We start from the raw sequence: 8229 nt of genomic DNA, 5'->3' as shown, positions 1-8229 counted from the left end.
TTAGAAATAGGCCTAGGAGAGATCATCTGCAGGCTCTGATGAAAGATGCATGGAAAGTAGAGGAAGTTCCTCGCAATCAGAGCTCTGGCTGGGACTCCGCCCATGGCTCCTGCAAAATCCTCACACAGCTCTGCTCTTTACTACTCCCCCAATCCACAATCTCCCCTTCTCTGCTGCCCTAACCCACCCCTGATCTGCTCACATGACCCCCGCACCCATCACTTTTTTCCCCACTACTCTTCTCACGCTCACAAATCTGACCATCATCACGTGTTTCCTTCATGTGCCTCCATCTAGGTGGGCGGGGTGCACCAGTGCTGGCAAGCCAGGGTGGGACGTCAGCCCTGGAACGCTCACTGAAAGTCACGAGGGACGCCAGAGGAACAGAGTGAATTGCAGACCTTCAGATGACACAGAGATAGTGTTAATGTCTCCGGTGGCTGACCTCAGAGGGGAGATGTCCATGTAGAAACCAACAGACTTCTTCATGGCCTGGTCTGCAGAACCACTGGGAATCTGAAGGAAAGTCTTCCAAATTCCTTTTCCCTTCCAGATCCTGCAGAAAATGTCGGCTAATTTGTGGGATTTGGGGTAAAAAAAAAAAAAAAAAAAAGATAATTCACACCAGAAATCCTGTGAAAAGACCAACATGAATTGTTGGGATCTTCAAGAAGTTGAATTTTTTGCTTTAAATTGAGTTTTTATTTCATCAGGTCTTTTCTTTTTAAAAGTTTCTCCTCCCTCCCTTGTATCTTCCATCCGCTTCCTCGTGATCTTTCCCCACTCCCTTAGAATGATTTCTTCTCTTCCCCTCACCCCTGGACTCCCACACTAAAGAGCAATAAATCAGTATCAAATTGGATATTTGATGGAACGTTTGCGTCTTTTAGCATCTGCAGCCAGGAATTCAACCCCCCAGACAGCTCAGATATAGCTGCTCAAATGCTCACCAGCGACATTGTTAAATTCATGTTGATATTTAAAGAGTTATCACTAGGCGTCTGCATTAACCCTGCTAAGAACGAGCAGCAGTTCACATCTAACTTGGAGCTGTTGTTGCAGGCTGTGGACCCAAGAATACAGTGCTGTATCAGGACTAGAAAGGTGTGGGTTTATTTTTTAATGAAAGCTTAGACAATCTACAGAGAGACCCTAAGCCGGTGCAAAAGTGCTACATTTCTGCCGCATGCCTGTGCAATGCTCTTGGTCATTATGTGTTCTTGTCTGGCCAGGCTATCTTCAGTTGAGGTGGCTTTTGCTCAAGGAGATCTCAGGTGATTTGACAGGCCATCATTCTTCCTCCTCACCTGTTGAGTGTCAATCATGTTTCCGTCTGTTGTTCAGAGCACGCAATGCCATGGGGGGAGATTTTTACTTAAAGCGCCCATCCATTGCTCTGGGCACTTTCACAATCAATACAAACGTGAACGCACAGAAATAAAATAAGCACCAACAGTAAAACGGACGTGTCAGCCCAACGTCGATCTGAGCCAGAAAGAATTTCACTTTGTCCTCCTCCTGCAAGGGCTCAGACGAAAGGTGGACTTTGTGGCAAGTCTGTGGGATGCTTTGGGTGCACATTTTTCTCCTCTCTCCCACTCTTCTTCCTTCTTCCCTCATCCCCACTCTCTGGCTTAGTGTGACTGGGACGGAATTCCCTCTCACGCTGAATGGGGACGGGAAACCCACTGCAGCTTTTAAGCAGAGAGCGCTCTTCTCTTGTGGTGCTGCAGGAGTTGGGTTGGGATGAGTACGCTATCCTGGGTGGATTGACTCATTCGGTATTTACATACCACTGTAAATTGAATTCTCCTCTCTCTCATGCCTGGTATCCTCCTATCTCCATCCCCTCCGATCGTCTCCTGCTGTGCATTCCTGCAGCTGCCCGCAGTGGCTCCATATGTTTGGAATAGACTCTAATCGTTGGCTCATGTCTCCCAGCGAAAGCCCAGAGCCAGAAGGAAAACATCAGTCTGGATGACGGGAGATGATTAAACTGTGTCCAGTCGAGGGGCATCCCAGGACTGACGTTCTGCTTTGTCTGTCAGTCATTTGCTCAGTCAGTAGCTCCTCGAGCTGGGATCGTTGCTCGGCATACGTAGTTCAGGATTGAAAAAGGAAGTTGAAGGGGGGAGGGGGAGGTCTTGCCAGCCCAGGTGGTCATTTGGATGAGAGACTGGTGATGAAAACTCCAGCTTTCTCTCTTGTCAGGAGCCTCTGGCCTGGGTGGTCTAGAAGGAGGGTGGCTGAGGAGGAGATATTAGAGAATGGCCGGCGGAGCCAGGGTTGTGAGAGAAAGCAGAGAGTCTGCCTCCGTCCTCTGCAAGACCTTCTCCCCAGAGCTCAGCCCCTGCACCTCCTCCCTTGTGTGTCTTTCTCCCACCATGTCCCCTAACCCCTGTGGTGTCTGGGACCCAGATCCTCAAAGGGATGTAGCCTGCCCAACTCCCATTAAAATCAATGGGACTTAGGCACCTAAATACCATTGAGGATCTGGGCCTGGGTGGCTGGAGAAGGCAGAGAGCTAGCCACACTGGGACCATGGAACATCAACTTTATTAACTCACTAGCACTGAGAGGTTGACACATGTAAAATAAGGGGAGGATACCAGAGCAACCAGCGGGTGCCCTGCAGGAATGTAAACCCAGTGACCCAATTCCCCTGTTCCTCAGACCCCGCCTTGCCCGGCCACCCATAATAAACCAGTTACCCTCCCTCTTTCCCCAGCAGCCAGCCGCAGGGTGGAGCAGTGTCACGAGGCTCAGAGGCTGCTCAGTCTTGGTGGATCAGAAGGGGTGCAGGGTCAGCAGGCAGACCCAGGATTGTGCAGGGCTTGGGGCCGGATTATGTGGAAAATAATAGGGATGGAGGCATGGCGTGAAAGGCCAGAGCAGCAGCGCAAGTGGCCAGGGTGAAGACACGGGCGCCCGGCACTCTTCCCTCTGAACGAGACAGCAATTACCCTCCGTCACAAGGCCAGGAGTGGGGAGGGGGTACTGCACTCCTTCCTTCTGTCTCCCTTCCTCCTGCTCCCCTGTCTTGCCCTGCCCACATCCCTCACTGCTGCCTTTGTGTCCTCCTCCTCTGAGCGCCCCGTCACAGAGGCAGAAGCAGAGCTCAGCAGATCCTTGTGAATGCTACACTGCACTCGGCCATTTCCATTGGGGTTTTCCCCCTCGGGACTGAGGCTACGTGATGAGAGGAGGCCAGGTCTGTGGTGGGGCCGGTTGGGATTCAAGGTATGTCCCACCAACCTCTGCTGCCTGGGCCCCCTGTTCTCACTCTGGGGCAGGCAGCAGCAGAGGTCAGGTGTGGGGAAGGAGCCGTGGGAGGAAGACAAGACAACACAGAGCCCAGAGTGACTCCACAGCGTCTGGGGAGCATGAGGCAGGTGGCCTGTCAGACAGAAGGGCTCTTCCGATGCTCAGATGGGCCATGGGACATGATGTGACAGCAACTGTTGGGGTGGAGGACAGAGGGAGAAGAGAGGCTCCATCTCAGAACCCTTATCTCTAGTGCTCTAAGGGTGAAGCAATTCCCCAGGGGTGCCCAGTGTGTTAGAACCCAGGAGCGCCTAGCTCCCAGCCCCCCACTCAGACCTCAACTGTCTCTCATACCCATGTCCATTGGCAGGAGGATAAATTAATGGAGATATCCCATCTCCTAGAACTGGAAGGGACCTTGAAAGGTCATCGAGTCCAGCCCCCTGCCTTCACTAGCAGGACCAAGTACTGATTTTGCCCCAGATCCCTAAGTGGCCCCCTCAAGGATTAAACTCACAACCCTGGGTTTAGCAGACCAATGCTCAAATCACTGAGCTATCCCTCCTCCCCTCACCTATGCTGAACCTATGAGTTTGGGATGTTTTCATACAAAGCCCACAAGACCAACCCAGCTCCCCTTACCTGACCCACAATTGGCACTTGAGCTTCTTAGAGAAGTGAAGGGCTCCGTCCTCTCAGGGCAACATGGGCTGCTCAGGGACATGCCGAGGGAGGCTGGAGAAATGGAAATATGGCTAACCCAGACGTCTTTCACGTAATTAATCAGCCCACAAAGTCCTGGAAGCAATAAATCCAGAAATCAGACTATAAAACCAAACAGGGCAACAGCTCCCCCTGAGAACATCTCCTGCTCTGCTGTGAGTTCAGAGGGAGGAGCAGCCCGCCAGCTGGGTTGAGGAATGTAGACCCCATCCCCCCTTCAAGGCGGTTCCCTTAGATGGGAACGCTCCTGTTAGCAATTAGGATGCCTTAAAGGGTTCCCATTAGGGTGACCAGATGTCCCGATTTTATAGGGACAGTCCCGATTTTGGGGTCTTTTTCTTATATAGGTTCCTATTATCCCCCCACCTCCTGTCCCGATTTTTCACACTTGCTGTCTGGTCACCCTGGTTCCCATTAAGGTGCTTAGATGAAAAATGCAGCCTAACTCAGAATGGTTTGTGACGGGGTGCTCCACTCACCACTAGGTATAGCGCCTCCTCCTGGCCCTTCGGGGAATAGCTCACCAGGTCAACGCCCCTTCCCCGCCATCTCTCTCTGGGTCTGCAGTCCCTGTCTCACTCCACGAGCTGCTGCCGCCTCTTCATGACTCAGCCCTCAGGCCAGGTCACTCTATGCGTTTTCCCCTTCCGGGGTACCAAAGCCTTCCTTCAGCAGCCCTGGGCATGCTTCCCATTCACTGCCCTGCGGTGCCACTCCCTGAATGGCTGGCAGGGGCACCTGGGCCCGCCCTCTACTCCGGGTTCTGGCTCAGGGACCCTCTGGCCAGCAGTCATGGTCTGTTCCCTTCTAGACCCTACTGCCTTTGCCTGACCCCCGTCTCCTACCTTCCTGGCCTCCCCCTGCTCTGGGTTTGCCAGCCCAAACACACCTCCCTTCTCCCAGAGAGTGACTGTAGACTGCCTCCCTGCAGCCCCCTTTCTACAGCCAATTTCCCACCTTGACAGCCCCAATTCAGCGGGGCTCCCTCTGTCAGGGGATTGCTTAGCCACCCGATTCCTCTCAGCTGTGGCCTGTTGGGTTAACGAGCCCCCTTCTTTGTCTTCTTTTAGGGCAAGTGTGGGGCGAACACCCCATCACACGGTTAGATCTGAGTATTAATGATTATTACTCACCTAGCACCCTTGGGTGTGCTTATGGAGAGTCTTCCCAATAACAGCCTCCATTTTGGTAGGTCCTAGGAAAAACACTGTTTTAGTTCCTCTCTGCAGCAGCCAGTGACGCACAAACACTCCTTCCAAGTTGGTGCTGCTGATGCCCAGGCACACAGGGATGTTGTGGGGTGGATGAAGGCACCCAGAGATTCTTGCTGAGGACAAGGTGCAAGGAGGAAGAATGGGTGTAGCCAGATAAGGATCTGTAGGGGCCTGAACATCCCTATGGATCTCACCCCAGATGTGATTCAGGACCCAACTTCCCTTCATCATATGGAAAAGCACAGACTTGTTTAGGAAGCTACTCTGAGGGCTTCACAGCCATTGGAGGGTGCGGGCCCTGCCGGCGGAATTACACATGGGCAGCTGTTGAATGGGACTGCCTCTCCTGTACAAACCTCAGACTGCTGCTGAGAATGGAGCCAGGCTGCCTGCCCGGTCCTGGCCCCCCTCTCCCACTGAGCCCGCCCGTTCCACCAGCCTGGGCTCCCTCACCCTGTCCTGCTGGGCCAGGACCTCAAGCCTCCTCTTAGCACACCACAGGTAGGGACATACCCAGCTGCAGAAAGGCACAGACACTGAAATCAGCTCTGCATGGGAAGAATCAGCTAGGGGATTGCCCCGCACTCAAGTGAACACCCCCTCTGGGGTGCAAACCCAAAGGTAGAAGAATCATAGAAGAGTAGGATTGGAAGAGATCTCAGGAGGTTCTAGTCCAACCCCCTGCTCAATGCAGGACCAACCCCAACTAAATCATCCAAGCCAGGGCTTTGTCAAGTCTTTGTATTGTCTTGTGCTGCACAGAAATCTGTACAGCGCAAACTCATCAAAATCGTCCCCTCCCTCAATGTGGGAGAAGATAGGCACAGCTTTCTCTGCCCCTCCCCCCAGCACAATCTGGTTTAAAGAAAACAAAACACGCTTATTAACTGCAAAGGTAGATGTTAAGTGATTATAAGGGTTAGCCAACAGCTCAAAGCAGATTACTGAGCAAATCAAACAAAACACCCAAACTAAGCTCAATACATTAAAGAAACTGGTTACAAGTAGTATTTTCCCACCCTAAATGTTGTTTTAGGCATTTCTTTCACAGGCCAGCCTGGGTTCAGCGCTTCTCCTCTCTTAGTCCTTGTTTCTTAGATAGTCTCAGCAGTCATCCTGGGCGGGGATTCAGTGAAGAATCGACCCTGATTACCTCCCTCCCCAGCCTTAAATAGGATTTACATATGGCGGGAATCCTTTGTTTCTCAGTTTGATCCCCACCCCCTACTAGTGGAAAAATATTAGCAGTCCAAGATGGAGTCTAGTACCAGCTGACATGATCACATGACCCTGCAGTGTCAATGCAGCATCCCAGGAAGCTTCTCAGGAAGGTGGGAGATTAACACTTTGAAAGTCCTATTGTTCTCCTTAATGGTTCATTAACTAACCAGCCAGACAGATTGCATTTTGTCTGGTGGGCGTTCCCCAGGTGCAAACACAGTTGTAATTGTTACATAGTCAATATTCCTAACTTCAGATACAGAAATGAAACATGTATACAAATAGGATAATCATATTCAGTAAGTCATAACCTTTCCAAGGATACCTCACACGACCCATCTTGCATAACACATCTCAGTTATGCCATAATCAAATCATAACAATATCTCTATGAAGAATATGGGGTGTAGTGTCACAGGGACATGTACCTAAAACCTGCACTGCCCAAATTATTATTTAGACAATAATCCCATAATCTGCTCCAAACAAGCCTCTTCCGATGCACCTTCCATCACATCCGGCAAGAGCAAAATCCTCTCCCTGGCGGCAGGACGCAGCCCACGGGCTGTCCCCAAGGATTGGGATGTCAGCAGGGCCGGCTCCAGCTTTTTGGCCGCCCCAAGCAGCGAACCAAAAAAAAAAAGATAAAGCCGATCGGCGGTACTTCAGCGGCAGCTCAAAGAGGAAGAGAGGGACTGAGGGACCCGCCGCCAAATTGCCGCCGAATGTGCTGCCCCTTTCCATTGGCCGCCCCAAGCACCTGCTTCCTTCGCTGGTGCCTGGAGCCGGCCCTGGGTGTCAGCTAGAGGGGCAGGATCTCGCTCCCACTGAAGTCAGTGGTAAACCTCTCACCAACTTCAGTGGGAGCCAAGTCAGGCCTGAGAATGGGAGCTGACAGGGACGCTAGAAAAGGGAGTAGGACCAAGTGAATTCACAGGTCACAGGCCCTTGAGTATAGAGGACTCTGAATTCCTGTCCCGGAGACTCCCTCTGCAATTCTGAATCAGGGTGGTGCCAGCAGCAAGCATTCCTATGCTGTGCCAGGAACCGCCCCGCCCCACCCAGCCCTCCTGCTGTGACAAGGGTAGGGAGGTCTATCCTTCTCCAATCACAGCTATTAGAGAGGAAAGGGGTCCCATCCAATGCTACCTCACTGGGAAACCACTGCAGGAATGTTCCCTACAATCTGTTCTCCAGGACTATGGCGAGTGTGGTTTAAATATCCCAAGGGATAGAGACATGGGAGACTGCCACTTGTCAACCAGGAAGCTTCTCCTGAGTCAGACTACATTTGCCTTTGCTCTTCACCCTATTTCCTCTCGTTACGCCCCCATGTATCCTCTTAACTAATTCCATTCCCCCCTGGCACTACCCACACCCTTGTGATGCCCACAGCCTGGTATGGTGCCCATTAGCCATTCTCGCCCCAAGCTCTCCAGGGTCAGCTCTATTGTTTAACTCCTTCCCGCGTAACTCAGCCCCTCCTGCTGCCGATGGCTTTTGTTGCTTTTCTCGGTACCCCTCCAGTCTGCCAATGCTTCCAGCAATGAGGGGCACAGAGCTGCGTGCGGAGTCCGTCTGGGGTCTCCTCAAAACCATCCCGTCCCTGTGCCAAACGTGAGGCCTCTGCAAACACAGAATCACAGTGGCCTATTTGTCTCACCGCAAATGCCTTTCTGGCTTGCTCCATTCTTCCCCACGCCCAGCCATTCTGCCTTCAGGGGTCTCTCCCGCCCATTGGGCACAAAACAGGGCTCTGCTTGTCAGTGCAAGGTGTTTTTTAAACGCCCGGCTGTTTGGCTTGGAA

General features: G+C 52.1%; 1 long non-coding RNA gene across 1 annotated transcript; it reads right to left on the bottom strand.

Moving 5' to 3' along the window:
- Positions 1 to 1715: 1715 nt before the first annotated feature.
- LOC117883207 lies at positions 1716 to 5245 on the bottom strand. The gene is made up of 3 exons (XR_004647204.1): positions 5121 to 5245; positions 3907 to 4062; positions 1716 to 2246 (listed from the first exon to the last, which is right to left on the bottom strand). It is a non-coding gene; the product is annotated as an uncharacterized LOC117883207 (long non-coding RNA).
- Between the last annotated feature and the right edge of the window lie 2984 nt (positions 5246 to 8229).

The sequence above is a fragment of the Trachemys scripta genome, chromosome 9 (genome assembly GCF_013100865.1).
Source record: "Trachemys scripta elegans isolate TJP31775 chromosome 9, CAS_Tse_1.0, whole genome shotgun sequence".
In the NCBI taxonomy this organism is placed as follows: Eukaryota; Metazoa; Chordata; order Testudines; family Emydidae; genus Trachemys; species Trachemys scripta.
Note: the sequence above shows the minus strand (reverse complement) of the source record. Positions and strands in the feature narration are given on the sequence as shown.